Genomic DNA, 16624 nt, shown 5'->3' with positions numbered 1-16624 from the left:
AATCTATGGAAATTAACAAATTAAAAAACACAGACATAATTCTGAATGACCAACGTGAGACAAACAGTTCTCCCCTCCTCAACCTATTTCATTAAAGACTATAAAGTGTAAACGCATACCAAAAATAGGTCACTTGAGAAAGGCACTCTGCCGAAACAGCTGTAGTGATAAGATTTTATAATAAATTTTGTGGAAATTTTGAAAACAAAGTTTTCAGTGTTTTATTGTTACCTTAATAATTATTACAGTTTATGAATTAACATATATGTAATCAATTGTTTGTTGTTTGTGTTTGTTTATTTTATTATTTGTCTTGTCATATTAAATATAATATAATGTCAGACCAATCAAATACATCAAATGATCAAATATTGCTAAGAGTCGTATCAGTTTTTTTAGGAACCAGCTGTACCACCTTCTATAGATCTGAAGCGCTATTCTTCTTCTTAAGTGGGTTAAATTTAGTGGTTTGTATGCTACTGTTATCACATATCCCCATAAGAAGAAATCTAATAGCGGAATCGTGCTTCCAATGATTTGGAAATATTTGGTCGAGGTTCTGCCGGACATCGATTACGTAATGTGACAATTCTTTATCTTACTGCAGCCATATTGAAATACACACAAGTGTAAAAGTGTATTCATCTGAAAACATTTTTGAAGTTATACTTCTATACGCACGGTCGGCATTGGAAATTTGCATGAGAGTGAATCTGTGAAACCATTACATATGTAAGATAATGAGTAAGAGAGAGACAGAAGATATATTTTCTCTCTCTTCCTCTCTCGAGAATAAAAATGTTCCTTTTGTATATATATTTAATATTATTGTATATTATATATATATAATATTGTGTATATATAATATTATATATAATATAATATGTATTAATATTATTTTTATGTGATATGTTTTGTATTATTTAAAATTAAACGTTTATAATTATTTTAGGCTTTTGTATTTCAAAATAATCACTGTTTTACCGAGAACTGTCAATTTTGAAATCCGTTAGTGTCATGTCTAATTGGCAAATCCTTTACGTGTTTGGTTCATACGCTGGTGGTTGTGAGTTCGAATCCCAATTATGAATTTCCTTTTTTATTTTTGAAATATTTAAAAACCTCACGTTAATCTTAAATATATGTAATATACGCAAAAAACATAAATTTTAAAATAAAATGAAAATTTACAACATAATCCGAGTTGTTGGTTTTTTATTTTTATCTTCGTAAAGTAAGTTATGTATATTGGCAGTTTTAAATACTTATGAATAATACATTTTAATTTATATTGTATTATTATATTGAATTATGTTACAGTGTATTTATTGTATTGTAATTTTTATATTAATAACAAAATAAACAATGAATTTTACTGTAGAGTATGTGTAAATTTTTTTGCATTCAACTCCTTTTATACATATATAAAAATAAAAATATATATTTTCATTAAAATATAGATACAATCCTTCATTTACTATACTCCTATTACAGGTCAAATGTTTATATACAGCAAACGATGCACCTTATAGCTATATAGCAAATTCTATTTCTCTTTCTGCTCTCTCTTACCTATAGCATTACATATGTAATGAGTGTGCAGATTGACTCCTATATAAATTTTTAACGGCGAACGCGTGTATAGAAGTATAGCTTCTACCGGCAGTCCCACTGGACTGCCACACCCGTTTTTTTTTTGAACCTATTCTCTATCCTTCCATTGTTGGATGTAGGTCTCCCCCAGTTCTCTCCATCTTTCCCTATCTTGAGCTGTTCTCTGCCATGTGGGACCTCCTTGTTTCCTGATGTCATCTTTCCACCTCATCTGTGGTCTGCCTCTTGATCTCTTTGCATTGTATGGACGCCACTTTCCGATGGCATTGTTCCATCGTCCGTCTTGGAGACATTCATTGTGTCCAGACCATTTCCATTTCAGTCTTGCTGCTTGTTCTATCGCGTCTACTGTCTTTGTTCTGGTTCTGATCCACTGGTTACGTTTTCTATCTTTAAGTGATATACCCAACATTTGTCTCTCCATCGCTCTTTGTGCCTTCCTTATCCTATCCAAATTGGCCTGTGTAAATGTCCATGTCTGTGCTCCGTAGGTGAGCACCGGTATTATACAGGAGTTATATACCTTGCTTCGTAAGTATAGAGGGATTGTTTGTTTTTGTAGAACGTAAGAAAGTTTGCCGAACGCTGCCCATCCCATTCTTACTCGTCTCGATATTTCGGCTGTTAGCTCTGATTGCTTGTCCTAGATAGATATACTCATTTACCTGTTCTATTTTTTCTGTTTGTATTTTTATTGCCTCTTGGTCTTCCGTGTTTATCATTACTTTTGTTTTGTTGAAGTTAATTTTTAGGCCTTTTTGCAGTGATTTTTCATGAAGTTCATTCAGCATTAATTCTAGTTCTTGTCGTTCCGAGCAGATCAGGAGTATATCATCCGCATATCTAAGGTGATTTAGGTACTTTCCGTTAATACATATTCCTCTGTTTTCCCAATCTGTTGATTTTATTATATCTTCGAGGGTCAAGGTAAACAGTTTAGGTGAAATTATATCGCCTTGGCGGACTCATCGTTTAGCTTTTATATTATCCGTTATTAATTTGTCGTCCATAATTACGGTCATGGTTGCGTTTTGGTAAATATCATGTATGACTTGTCGGTATCTTGAATCTATGCTACTATTGACCAGAGCCTCTTCCACCGCCCAGTGTTCAATGCTGTCGAAAGCCTTTTCATAATCTATGAATGCTAAGTACCGCGGAAGGTTGTATTTACCGAAAACAATCTTCTTCTTCTTCAAGTGCCCTGTCCGTTGCGAACGTTGGCTATTAACATGGCAATTCTGATCTTATTTGCGGCGCTTCTGAATAGTTCGACCGATGTGAGCCCGAACCACTTCCTCAGATTTTGGAGCCACGAGTGTCTTCTCCTGCCTGGCCCTCGCTTACTGTCTATTTTTCCCTGGACAATCAATTGCAGTAGACGGTACTTATCGTGTCTCAATATGTGGCCTAGATATTCAAGCTTTCTTTGTTTAATTGTATTCACGATTTCTTTCTCCTTTCCGATTCTTTGGAAAACAATACATGTTCTAATTGGATCACATTGTTATTCATAATTTGTTTACAGAAATAAGTTCATCGATGAAAACTGTCTTCCATAAGCTCCTAAGTAGGATGCATTTTATTATCTTTTAATATTTGATATTCCATAATAATTGGTAAACAAAACCGATCATTTTTTTTTTTTTTTTTTTTTTTTTAGCCCTTTTTCTATCCGAATTGTCGAATAAAGGCCTCTCCCATTTCTCGCCATTCATCCCTGTTGTGTGCTAGACTCTTTTGATATCGTCGCTCCAGCGCATTTGAGGTCTTCCTCTTGGTCTCTTCGCATCGTACGGTCGCCAGTTTCCGACTTCTTTGTTCCATCTACCATCTTCGAGACGTTCGTTGTGTCCAGCCCATTTCCATTTTAATTTAGCTGCTTGTTTCGCGGCGTCCTTTATTTTTGTTTTGTTCCGGATTGCTTCGTTCGTTTGCCGATCTATTAGTGAGATACCAAGCATCTGTCGTTCCATGGCTCGCTGAGTTTTTCGAATCTTGTCCATGTTCTTTTTTGTGAATGTCCAGGTTTGAGCTCCGTAAGTGAGAACGGGAAGGATACAAGAATCGAACACTTTGGTTCGAAGGTTTTGGGGTATCTTTTTGTCTTTCAGTATGTATGAGAGCTTTCCAAATGCGGCCCATCCCATTCTTACTCGTCTGCTTATTTCGGTAGTTTGGTTTTCTTTGTTTACCTTGATATTCTGACCCAGATATATGTATTCTTCTACATGTTCCACTTTTGTTCCTTGGATGGTTATCATCGGTTGATCATCTTTATTCGACATTAGCTTAGTTTTACTCAGATTCATTTTCAGTCCTTTTTTTATGGATTCCGTATGAAGCTCATCGATCATCGTCTTCAGTTCTTTCCAGCTGTCGGCTATTAGTACTACGTCATCTGCATATCTTAGATGGTTTAAATACTTTCCGTTTATCGACAGTCCCTTCGTTTCCCAATTTAGTGATTTAAAGATGTCTTCAAGTGCGGCAGTAAATAGTTTTGGAGATATGGTGTCTCCCTGTCTTACTCCTCGGTTGATTTTTATTGGCCCCGTTTTCATTCCGTTATCCATCGTGACTACCATTTCAGCGTGTTGGTATATATTATGTATTAATATCCTATATCTAGAATCTATTCTGCTGTTGACCAGTGCTTCCTCAATAGCCCATAATTCTATGCTGTCAAAAGCTTTCTCGTAGTCTATAAATGCTAAACAGATTGGTAAATTGTATTCGTTAACTTTTTCTATTAGGACCTTTAGTGTGTGAAGATGGTCACATGTACTGAACCCTTTTCTAAATCCGGCTTGCTCTACTGGTTGATATACATCGAACTTTGTTGTCAATCTATTTGTAATTTTTTTTGTGAATGTTTTATAAAGTTGTGATAGTAGTGATATTGGACGATAATTTTTCAGATCTGTATTGTCCCCTTTTTTGTGTATTAATATTGTGTTAGCAGTATTCCATTCCCTTGGTATGTTTCCTTCAAATAGGCATTTATTAAAAAGTATTTTTAGGTACCTGATGACTTCTTCTCCTCCTTCTTTCAACATTTCTGCCAGAATTCCATCACTACCCGGTGCTTTATTTCTTTTCAATTCTTTAATTGCATGTTCTATTTCTACTTCGCTTATTTCGGGCATTACTTCAGAATTTACGTTTGTTATTTGTCTTTTCAGATTTTGCTTTGAAGAGTCGGGGGGATCGTTTCTTGAGCGGTATAACTCAGTATAGAAGTTTTCAACTATGTTTGATATCTGAGCTTTGCTTGTTTCTAGTTGGCCTTGTTGATTTTTTATAGTTATAATATTTTTCTTTCCTAATTTCGGTTTGGTATATTTCAGACTTTGATTTTTCTCTATCACTCTTTCTACATGTTCTTGTTGATGTTTTTTAATATCGTCTTTTATCTGTTTTCGTATGGCTCGATTAAGTTCTTTGTATTCTGTGGTATTTCTTTTGTTTAGTGACAGGAGCTCTTTTCGTTGTTTCAGCATATTCTTCGATTCTGCACTTATTTTTGATTTTTTGTTGTTATGGCGGGTTGCTACTTCTGAGCTAGCATTCAATAGTTCTTTTGTTATAACTGAGTTAATTTTATTAACGCTGAGTTGTTCTAGATTCCGATCATTACCTAAACGATAAGCCGATCATTACCTAAACTAAAAACGCATACAAATTCTCTGCAGTTCCAGATGATAAGTGTGTCTGAGTTGTGATAATAACTTAATTATTAAATTATAATATATATTGCCGAGGTATTCGATGTTAGTTTTGTTAATAATATAGGTTCATAATATAAATAATTTCCAAAATACATTTTTGATTACAATTTGCCTTTCTTTTCAAAATCTCTACATTTTCAAAATCCTACAAAAGGCTACAACCCGTATCTAACATTGATATCCATCAAAGATGACTGCCATAACCATGCCACCAGAGTAGATGAGCAACACGGCCATCACTATCAGAATAGGGAAAACAATGTGTTAGAGAGAGAAGTCTGATTTAACACGGCCATCACTATCAGAATAGGGAAAACAATGTGTTAGAGAGAGACGTAGCATCGGAGTCACGTCGGTAGTCGTACGGTGCGCGAACCAGATCTGCGATTTAAACGAGATGCGTCTTCCTAAACATCCTGAACTAATTACCGATTATCTCCCTAAAGAGTTGAGGTCTACGCAAGTTTCACATGTTTTTCAGAAGTCCTAGGGACACCTAATAACTGTAAGCAATAATAGGTATTACGCTGCATCTTTCCCCAATTTAAAACTTCAAAAAAAGTTTTATGTTTCCTTCTATACCTGCGAGAACCAAAATAAATGCCTTATTTCGAACAAACAGCGGTCAAACATATTTATAGTACAATGATAATTCATACACTGAATTTAATGAAGCTGGAAATGTCCTAAACCGTGGCACAATAAATTATCTGTTTCCCGGAATACCAGATAAAATAACATCAGCATTCCGGTACACGGATGGGTTTATTTACTTTTTTCAAAACAATACCTATTATAAGTACAGCGAATACATACGTAAAGTTGTAGCAGCAGGAACGTTCAGTTGGGAACTTTTTGAGATACCCTGTCCTGAAGAGGGCCTATTAAAGCAATTAAAAACTTTGTTAAACAAAATTGTAGCTATATACGAATAAAGATTGCTGTGTTCCTTCTTAGTTCTTTTAATAAAAAATTACATTGTTTATGTTGTTTTATTTAAATTTCAAAATTGGTTAGCCGCGCCCTTCCTATCTCCGGGATCCCGATGCATCGCATGAAAAATTAAGGTACCGACCGCACATCTGGTTCGCGCACCGTACGACCCACCTCGCGCTCCCGATGCATCGCGTTAAAAATTTAGGTACCGAACGCACATCTGGTTTGCGCACCGTACGACTACCGACGCGACTCAGATGCTACGTCTCTCTCTAACACATTGTTTTCCCTATTCTGATAGTGATGGCCGTGTTAAATCAGACTTCTCTCTCTAACACATTGTTTTCCCTATTCTGATAGTGATGGCCGTGTTGTTCATCTACTACGATCAACACGGCCATGACTATCAGCATAGGGAAAACAATGTGTTAGAGAGAGACGTCGCAGTTCGTGACGGCCATGACTACCAGCATAGGGAAAACAATGTGTTAGAGAGAGACGTCGCATTTCGTGACGTACTGGCGACGCCCGAGTGCGGTGCGCGATCCTATTTTTAGGTGGGTCGTACGGTGCGCGAACCAGATGTGCGGTCGGTACCTTAATTTTTCACGCGTTGCATCGGGATCTCGTAGATATGAAGGGCGCGGCTGTTTAACAGACGTCAAATGAAAGCGTTGGTGGCACAGAGAAGCCAACTGTTAATTCTTCTGTCAAAGTTTAATAGTAACTTGCAATTCGTCTTCTTTTCCGTATAGTGCCTAACAGAACATGACATTCGACGCAGGACGTGGCAGTCGACGCAGAATGTGACATTCGGCGTAAAATGTCACGTGAAATGACGTGACATTCGACGTGAAATAACGTGAATGACCTGACATTCGACGTGAAATGTCAAATTCGACGCAGGACATGGCAACGCAAGGCGTCGCTTGACATAAAACATAATATTCGACATAGGACATATTCAGTAGTAATATGAATCCCTTCGAGTACATACATAGAGTAATGGAATTTCAAAGAAGACTTAATCAATTAAAGAAAGACATTAAATCGTATGAGGATTTTAAAGAAATTACAAGACAATTAGATAGCCTGCATATTGACAACAAAACGTGGAAACTGGGAGAGGTGAATCTACAGCAGCATCAAGACACCTGGATTTACGCATGTAGAAAACTACCACCAGCTACATATCCATTAAGACGTATTCAACCAACACCATGGGTGTCAATAACAACACCAGCGAGCATATGAAAAGTGAAATAGACAATGTCTATGCAATGTCTTGTGTAATATTAGCATCTGTATTTATCTTAATTTTAAAAATTATTTTTAAAATTGTAAGGAGAAAATTAGAATCTTCATGTAATATAAGACTCGATCAATAAAGTGTTTTAAATAAAAAGCGTTTAATTTTCTAATATATTTATTTATACATATAAAAAATTACAATGGTATTATGTTATTGGCAAACCAGTGACGTAGACGATCTACATTTCTTTCGGTGCATGAAAATAATCCAGTGGCATGACATGGGTTTGCAGTAGGACCAACGTTTCCAGTAGCACGAGACGTACCATCAAACTTGCAAACATCAATAATAGGGGGAAAAACTCCAAAAACGTGACGTTTCTTATCCAAATATTCTGCTTTTTGTTCTCCTCTAACTGTAATCGGCTGAATACAACAACTTGGTTTCTAGTATTTCATTGATTTTGGACAATTCTACTTGTCCATCAGAGTATCGAATTCCAAGCAGTTTTTTCTCCACATATAATGCAGTCTTTTTATCCTCATTACTTAGCGCATTAAATGGTTTCTGAGGGCAAAAAGATGTAATGGCTTCGTTTAAAACCTATTTCAATGGTAAGTTCTTTGGGAACAAACCATCCGTCCACATTGAATCCCTGAATGTCTACGAATGCTACTCTCATGGTGACTGCTCGTGTACTACTGACACTTTATGCATCTAATTTAGACTTTTTACAATTTCGCTGAGAGGGAAGTACTCCATTACGCAATCGTGAATTATAATGCAGTAGACTTTGGTATTTTCAGGAAAACCATTATTCGCTTCAATATCGAGTTTTACGTCAACAGTGGTCAACAGTCAAACAAAATTGTAATTATATACGAATAAAGAATGCTGTGTTCTTTCTTAGTGATAGTTCTTTTAATAAAAAAATTATATTGTTTATCTTGTTTTATTTAAATTCCAAAATTCAAATGGTCTGTCGCGCCTTTCATATCTACGAGATCCCGATGCAACACGTGAAAAAATTAAGGTACCGACCGCACATCTGGTTCGCGCACCGTACGACCCACCTAAAAATAGGATCGCGCACCGCGCTCGGACGTCGCCAGTACGTCACGAAATGCGACGTCTCTCTCTAACACATTGTTTTCCCTATGCTGGTAGTCATGGCCGTCACGAACTGCGACGTCTCTCTCTAACACATTGTTTTCCCTATGCTGATAGTCATGGCCGTGTTGATCATCTACTCACCAGAGAAGTGCTTGACAATTTTTCAACATCGCAAATCGCAGCATGAAAGTAATAAGAACTATGGGCATTATTCATACACGTTATTCCTTTTGTGTCTGGCTGTAAGACGATAAGTCTAAGCAAAAAAAATATTCCCATTATACACTCAATTCCATTGCCTAGATGGAACTTTCGTAAGGCAAATTAGGATAAGTATCAAGCCCAATTGGAGAACGATATCAGACATATTGAGCCGAAGGTAGAAAACTATGAAAGATTTGCCAAATTTATAATTAGTTGTGCTAAAAACACATTCCAAGCGGCCTAACCAAATCCTAGATTCCATGGTGGACCGAAGAATTTAAATACCCGTATAATCAATATGAGCAACCTAGAGACCCGGACGTAGGTGAACAACTTCTAGAGTCTCCTAATTCTGCAAGAACCACCAGGTGTAGGAAAACTCTCGAAAACCTAAACTCCACAGGTAGCAGTCGCACTGTCTGAATCCTACCCAGAAAATTAAAAAACAGGCCCTAACATCCCGGCAACTAACTCTTCATCAGCAAACCCAAAATATATAGTGAAACGCATTGTCAAGCTCTCCAAACCAGCCAAGTTCATAAAAGAGTATGATATCAGCTCAAAAAGATCAAAACTACAAATCAACAGAGCCTGCCAATCATGAGGCAAATAGATACCTAGGAACTTTTGAACACACTAGACTCACTTAAGTGTCGCAAAGCTGCAGGAGTTCATAAAACACATTGGTCCAAAAACTCAAAAGTGGCTCCTAGATTTCTTCAACCAAATAATGACGACACAAAAGCTCCCTAAACTATTCCAACCATTCCAATAAAGCAAAGTCATAGCAATCTGCAAACTAGACAAAGACACTTCACTACCGGAAAGTTACAGACCAATCGCCCTTTTAAGTGTCTGCTATAAGATTTTTGAGAGGATAATTTACGCGAGGCTTTTACAATCTGTCAGCGGAAAGGTTCCCGTAGAACAAGCTGGTTCTTTCTCTAACAACGTTTATTGAAAATGGCTTCGAACAAAAAACCAAAACGGCAGTAGCTTTCATTGATTTGCCTGCTACTTAAGTTGAAATGGAAAGAAGGCCTACTACTTAAATTGTATCAGTTGATACCATGCAAATCATTTAATGACCTAGTAAATCAAATGCAGCGCGTACACACACTTGGATAAAATAGATACAGTATTTGTTAGTTAGTCTTTAAGAGAGTTAAGTTTTAACCTTCAATAAAGAAACACACATATTTATCCTTCTTCTTAACGTGCCCTATCAAGTCCCTATCAGACAAGTGAAACTGTCTCTGTCTTGAGCTATTCTAAAGAGTTGCTCAGCTTTTCTTATTCCTGTCCACTCCCTGATATTCTTCAACCAAGAGGCCTGCTTTCTACCAATTCCTTCCTTCGTCCTTCGATTTTACCCATCATAATAAGTTGAAGAATATTATATCGGTCTCCCCTTACTACGTGTCCAAAATAGGCCATCTTTCTACATTTGATGTTATCAAGCAGCTCGCGAGCAGCATTTGCTCTCTCAAGGACTGCCACATTTGTCAGCATAGCCGTCCATGGAATTTTTAGTATACGTCTGTGCAGCCACATTTCAAAGGCCTCCAGACGATTAATGGTGGATATTTTTAATGTCCATGCTTCGACACCCTATAAGAGGACTGACCAAATGTAGCATTTAACCATGCGCTTTCAAAGTTGAAGTTGCAAGTTATCATTACAGAAGAATGACTTCATTTTTAAAAATGTCGTGCGGGCTATCTCGATTCTACGTTTTATCTCTTGATCTGGATCTAGTTGTTCAGTAATATGGCAACCAAGATCATTAAAACTGGACACTCTTTGAATTATATGACCATCAACATATAATCGTGCATCTTGATGTGCTAAACGGCTAAACACCGTGTGTTTTGTTTTTGAACAGTTTATGTTTAGGCCAAACTCTCTTCCCACTGTATCAATGGCATTTAAAAGGCATTGTAATCCATTCATGTCATCACTTAAAATAACTGTATCGCATATTTATCCATGAATATAAATTTCTTGTAGAAAAAACCTTAAAAATCCCTGAGAAGAAGTAAATTCATACTATAATCTTTATATACGTTCTTATCAAAGAGCAATATTAAAAAAAAAGAAGTTTTTTCGTTAAAAATAAATATTTAGGTAGATAATAAAACGAAAAGAATTTTATCTTCTATACGGCACCAATTATCCGTTACAGGGATTCATTCTGATAAGAAAATGATGCTAGACCATAAACCTAAGGAATATTTATTACGTTCTGATTTAAGTCGAAATCGATAAGCCATTATTCATTACCACAATAATGACGCAAATGCAATCATATTCAGTAACGTAGAAAAATATATTTAAAAAAATATATATTTATAAATATATTTATTAGAGAAAAATATATAGTGCCAAGAGAGGCACTATTTTCTTTTAACGTGCTGACCCAAAGATGTTTGGATGTTAATCGAGATCTTTATGTATGCTTTATAGACTACAACAAGTCATTCGATAAGGTAAAACATGACCGACTTATTGAAGTAATCAAAAACAAGAATCTGGATGTGAGGGATGTAACATTGATATCAAATTTATACTACAGCCAACGATCAAATGTGAAAATTGGAAGAGAAGTGTCAGAAGAAGTGGAGATAAGGAGAGGGGTCAGGCAAGGTTGCATACTGTCGCCGTTATTGTTTAATGCTTATTCTGAAGAAATCATACAAGAAGCTTTGGTAAACGAGACAGTCGGCATAAAAGTGAACGGAAGTTTAATTAACAACATTAGATATGCTGACGATACAGTCATAATAGCCGACAACTTGGAAGACTTAGAAAGAATAATGAACAAAATATTAAGATATAGTGGAGAATACGGACTCTCTCTTAACACCAAAAAAACCAAATTCATGAAAATTAGCAAGAACAATACAAACGAAATATTAACGGTAGGCGGCCAGCAGATTGAGAGAGTAAAAAGATATACCTACTTACTTGGGAACGATAATTACAGAAAATAACGATTATACTGCAGAAATAAGAGTCAGAATTGAAAAAGCACGTGCCAACTTCGTGAAAATGAAAAAGATTTTATGCAACGAAGATCTGACATTGGCCCTCAGAATAAGGCTAGTTAAATGCTATGTACACAGTGTACTCTACTATGGAGCTGAATCATGGACATTAAACCGGAATACAATAAATCGACTTAACGCGTTTGAAATGTGGACATTTAGAAGATTGTTAAGGATTCTATGGGTATGTTAGGAATTTATTAATTGTTATGTCTTTAATTTATAATGTCTTTACTAATTTATTATATTGTTCCTACTTTAATTTATTAAAAGGCACGATAATTTATATAAGTTTATTTATCACTAAATATACAATAATTTATTAGTAGGCGAGCGTAACAATAATAATATCGCGAGCGCGAATCTTCTTTATTAACTGTCCCTTCCAAATAAAGTTCCGTTATTATATACCAGTGCCGTTATCTCGAATAGTCTAAAACCTTCGATGGCGAAACGGTAAAGGCAAACTGGATTTCCCTCATATCGGTTCTGGAAGGTCGCTCAGGTAAATCGAGGCCTCTCGTAAACTCTACAACATATTAGATTAAAAACATGTTTTAAAGGTTAAAACTATGACTCATATTTTTACGTAACATTGCCCCCCTCTCAAAAGATGGTTCCTCCTGGAACCTTGTTGGGACTAGAACTGGAACGGTATGCTGGTATCGGCAACTGGACCCTCTTTTACAACTTCCAGTTGTATAAAAATGACAAGGGACGGTTTTCTCTCCGCACCAGTAACTATGCGGATTGCAACAGACTAACACCTGGACTTCGGTGTCTTTAAAGATCTCCTCCACCATATTTCGGATAACCCTCCAATCTAATTGGCGGCACTCCAACTTTGGCATGGCTAACTTTTGCACGTCGGACTCTAGTACGTGCCCTCTCAATTGAAGTAAGGCTTCCCATACATCTCGGTAGGTAGGTTGGTCACGGGCAGTGTCTTTTGTTACCAGGTAGAAAAGGTAACGTGATGCATCTTGGAGTTTCAAGGTTTTACCGGGAGCTGGCACTTGGCATTGAAGTTCTGCAACTCGACCAAACTTCCTTCGAAAGACGGATGCCAACCCTGGTGCGTCTTTGATACTGGCCGGGATGGTAAGGGCCAGCGAGTAGTCATCGGGGAGCTCGAGTAGATCTTGCTTTTCTTCAGTGGTAACACCATGTCTCGCTTTACCGGTACCTCCATAGGCACCCATGAATTCCTCAAACGTGAGGTCAGACACATCGTGGATTTGGTTTACTTCCACTTCTTCATCTACGTTGTGGTCACCTTCGAAAGACGCCAACCGGTTATGGTGTACTATCATCGGCTTTCCCCTCGGAATCTTGCTTATTCGGTAGATGACATCGTTGATCTTCTCCATAATGAGGTATGGACCTTCCCAAAACTGCTGCAATTTGGGAGAACAACCTTTTCGCTTCTTGGGATTATACAGCCATACTTTGTCGTTCTTCTTAAAGCAACCCTTTTCGGCTTGTGTATCGTACCGTTTCTTCATTCTGTCGCTAGCGATCTGAAGGTGGGAACGGACCAACTCATGTACATCGTCCATTCTTCTTCGTAATTCGATCACATAATCTTCACCTGCTACATCTTCTCCAGGTTTACATCCAAACTCGAGATCACAAGGTAGTCGCATTTCGCGTCCGAATAGGACTTTGGCTGGTGTCTGGCCTGTTGATTCGTTAACAGCAGATCTGTAGGCCATTGTGAAGAACGGAAGGTATTGGTCCCAGTCTCGCTGATGATCGGACACCATCTTTGTCAAATACTTGCCAACTGTCCTATTCATTCGTTCTACCATACCATCCGATTGCGGATGATACGCGGTAGTTCTTGTTTTCTTCATGCCTAGTCTATCACATATTCCTTGGAATAGATCGCTTTCGAAGTTCCTGCCTTGGTCACTATGTATCTCCAAAGGCACTCCAAATCGGCTGATATATTCTTGGATCAACTTATCTGCAACGGTGGCGGCCTTCTGGTCGGGAAGTGCGTAAATCTCGACCCACTTAGTAAAGTAATCCATTACTACCAGCATGTACTTGCCTCCATTTTCACTTTCTGGAAATGGCCCAGCGATGTCCAAAGCTATTCTTTCAAACGGGCTTCCAACATTATATTGTCTCATAGGAGCTCTCCTTTTTCGGTGAGGCCCGTTACTCGTAGCACAAATAGTACATTTCTTACACCAGTCTTTTACGTCGTCGGAACTGTTCATCCAATAAAACCGTTCCCGAATTCGCTGAAGGGTTTTTCTTACACCAAAATGCCCTCCCGATGGACTGTCGTGTAACTGACGAAGTACTTCGGCTATTCTGCTCTTTGGGATCACCAACTGTCTTCTCTTCTCTGAACCGTCATCATTTTCCAGGACTCGTTTGAGCAAGCCATCTTCGATGATAAATGAGTCCCACTGGGCCCAATACGTCTTAACTACTGAGCATAGGTTTGATATTTCCTGCCAAGGTGGTCGACGGTTTTCCTCTTTCCATTTTCGGATTTTCTGTATAACTGGATCTCTCTCTTGTTCTTCCCTGATTTTAGTAGGCGTCCAGTCGTCGTTGACAATCGTCGTTCTTAGCACTGCTGCTTCCTTGGATTCCGTTTTGTTGCAGTGGGAACACTCTGCTGGGCATGGCCTTCTGGAAAGAGAATCAGCGTTTCTGTGGCTAACTCCGGCCCGGTGCTCAATCTTAAAATCGTATTCTTGGAGTCGTTCGATCCACCTGGCTATCTGACCCTCTGGATTCTTGAACTGCATCAACCACTTAAGGGCGGCATGGTCGGTTCGGATTAGAAACTTTCTGCCATAGAGGTATTGATAGAAGTGCTCTACTGATTTAACTACTGCTAGAAGTTCTCTTCTCGTGACGCAATAATTCCGCTCAGGTTTTGAAAGAACTTTACTAAAATATCCGAGGACTCGTTCCTGTCCTCCTTGAATCTGAGACAGCACTCCTCCAATTCCCACATTACTTGCATCCGTATCTAAGATGAACTCTCCTTCTGGCAGTGGATACCCTAAAATTGGTGCTGTTATTAAATGCTTTTTCAACGTTTCAAAGGCATTTTGGCAGTCTATATCCCAGCGGTATTCTCTTGCTTCCTCTGTAAGTCGCGTTAATGGCTTAGCGATATCTGCAAACTTCTTAATAAACCTCCGGTAGTAAGTACATAGTCCAAGAAAACTTCTCACTTGATGTTTGTCAGTTGGTTTTGGCCATTCCTTAATGGAATCGATTTTTCCCTTATCCACGGCCACTCCTTCTTTACTGACTATATGACCCAGATAATTGACTTTACCTTGAAATAGCTGGCACTTCTTGGGGTTTAGCATCAATTGGGCAGCTTTAAGTCGATTAAAAACGTTTTCTAAATTCCTCAAATGATCTTCGAATGTCTCCCCCAAGACGATTATGTCATCTAAATAAACCAGGCATGTTTTCCAAGATAACCCTCTCAACACATTTTCCATAAGCCTCTCAAATGTCGCAGGAGCATTACAGAGTCCAAATGGCATAACGTTGAATTGCCACAATCCAGATCCTGTGGTGAAGGCTGTCTTTTCTTTATCTACTGGGTCCATTTCTACCTGCCAGTATCCAGACTTCAAATCCAAAGTAGAAAACAATTTACTTCCAGCCAATGTGTCCAATGTGTCATCGATCCGAGGCAGAGGATAACTATCTTTCTTGGTAACGTTGTTCAACAAACGGTAATCCACACAGAACCTCGTCGTTCCGTCTTTCTTCTTAACCAGGACCACCGGAGAGACCCATGGACTCGTAGAAGGTTCTATCACCCCGTCTTTCTTCATTTCCTGAACAATCGTTTCAGCTTCCTCTCTCTTCGCCTGTGGTAATCGTCGAGCTGTTTGACGAATTGGCTTAGCATTACCAGTATCAATTTTATGCTTAACAACGGTAGTTCTTCCCGTCTTTCCTCCTTTCGGTACGAAAATATCACGATACTGCCGAAGAAATTCCCTTAATTTCCTTTTCTCCATCTGATTTAGAGACTGTCCTGCAACTGCAACCATTTGGTCGAATTTGTCGTTGGAATTATCAGATGTTGTCGCCTGACGAATTATGGATGTCACAGGTACACAAGTTCCTACTTTTGTCTCTTTCTTTATGGTCACTGGGTAGTCGTTGACATTGATAAGTCTCACAGGAATTTCTTTAGCCGAAATCACCAATTCCTTTCCAATTATGATTCCACGGCCAACCTCATCGTCGTGGTTCCAAGGCTCCATCATAACAGGTCTCCCTTCGTCTACAATTCCCTGTAGTCGCGCTACTATGATCGTTTCGCTTCTCGCAGGCACGACTGTATCTTCTGTAATGGCTGCTTGCACAGTGTTGTCATTATGTGGATGGAGAAATACCTCCTCGTTGCCAACTTTGATTACCTTATTCTTAAAATCCAATTGGAATCCATGCATATTCATTACGTCCATTCCTAATATAACATCCTCTTCGATGTCAGCAACTATAACAGTATGGACAAACTTTTCTGCCCCAATTCCCAATTGTACCTGGATTTCTCCATGAATGTTGGCATTTTCACCTGTAGCGGTCCGAAGTCGTAACCTCGTTGGTAACAGTTTCTTTCGGCTGTTTATAACTGTCGGGCGTATAATGGTTCTGGTCGCTCCGGTATCCACCAACAACGTATGCTTTTTACCATTTATGTCTCCATCTACATATACACTATC

At 38.2% G+C, this 16624-nt stretch overlaps 1 protein-coding gene across 1 annotated transcript in view; it reads right to left on the bottom strand.

Annotated features, from left to right (window-relative positions):
* Positions 1-16624, bottom strand: part of sotv (exostosin glycosyltransferase sotv) — a 132349-nt gene that overhangs the window by 22803 nt on the left and 92922 nt on the right. The gene's annotated exons all lie outside the window — the stretch shown is intronic.

This window comes from Diabrotica undecimpunctata, chromosome 6 (genome assembly GCF_040954645.1).
Source record: "Diabrotica undecimpunctata isolate CICGRU chromosome 6, icDiaUnde3, whole genome shotgun sequence".
Lineage (NCBI taxonomy): Eukaryota > Metazoa > Arthropoda > Insecta > Coleoptera > Chrysomelidae > Diabrotica > Diabrotica undecimpunctata.
Note: the sequence above shows the minus strand (reverse complement) of the source record. Positions and strands in the feature narration are given on the sequence as shown.